Here is a 1,250-nt window from a genome sequence, read left to right on the forward strand (position 1 = left end):
TTTGTTTCGATGTCTTACCTATTTGAATAATGCTGCAATAAACATTGAGATGCATATATCTTTTTGTTTTCTTCAGGAAAATACCCAGAAGTGGAATTGCTGGATCACATGCTAGTTCTATTTTAATTTGTTGATGAACCTTCATACTGTTTTCCACAGTGGTTGCACCAATTTACATCCCTATCAAGAGCGCACAAGAGTTTCCTTTTTTCAACATCCTCGCCAACCATTGTTATTTGTCTTTTTGATACTAGCCGTTCTAAGAGGTGCGAGTGATATCTCGTGGTTTTAATTTACATTTCCTTGATGATTAGTGATGTTGAGCATCTTTTGATGTACCTCTTGGTCATCTGTATGTCTTCTTTGGACAAATGTCAGGTGATTTTTCTGCATCTATTGCGATGATCATATGACTTTTATCTTTCATTTTGTTAATGTGGTGTATCATGTTGATTGTCTTGCAGATATTAAACCATCCTTGCATCCCACTTGATCATGCTGTACAATCTCTTTAAAGTATTGCAAATCTGGTTTCTTAGTATTTTGTTGAGGATTTTTACATCTATATTTATCGGGGATATTGGCCAGTAATTTTCTTTCCCTGCTGTGTCTTTGTCTGGTTTTGGTATCAGGCTCAGACTGTTCTGATTGCTGCTTTGACTCTACTGTCCTTCATGATAACCACACCCACCTTGACTTTTGCAGTTGAGTGCCACCACTTGGGACCTGACACCCCAGGATCAACTACGCCCATTGCATTTAGGTTTCCCAATTCAGTGATTGCAGTTCCCACTGTGAGGTCTGGCTTCCTTAGAATAGTGATCACGAAGCTTGAGGAGCTCCCCTCATAAATTTGTTTCTCACAGTATTGGCAAAGATACGTCTCTATACACTCCCAGTGTGGGTGAATAGGTCTTAAATAAAAAATTCACTGTAACATTACAATCTTCATAAGTCTTTGAATCCCTTTCTTTGCAGTAAACCAAGGAAGATCTAGTTTCCATTTCCAATGCACTTGCCATAGATGGTTTATGTTTCAGCCAACCAAACATAAACTCTTTTAAAGCCCTTTCTAATGTCCCAATCTGAAGCATTGAATGCAAAATCTCTGTTTAATGAGCCCATATTTATAATTCAGCCTGATCCAACTTTATGGTCCTTCCTTCATTATCCAACATCCATTCCTATACATGTTCCCTGAATTTCTGTCTATCAATTAGAACAGTCAAGTAGTTCTTTTTAAGTGTAGT

This window comes from Pteropus vampyrus, unplaced genomic scaffold, assembly GCF_000151845.1.
Source record: "Pteropus vampyrus isolate Shadow unplaced genomic scaffold, Pvam_2.0 Scaffold1493, whole genome shotgun sequence".
NCBI classification, from domain to species: domain Eukaryota; kingdom Metazoa; phylum Chordata; class Mammalia; order Chiroptera; family Pteropodidae; genus Pteropus; species Pteropus vampyrus.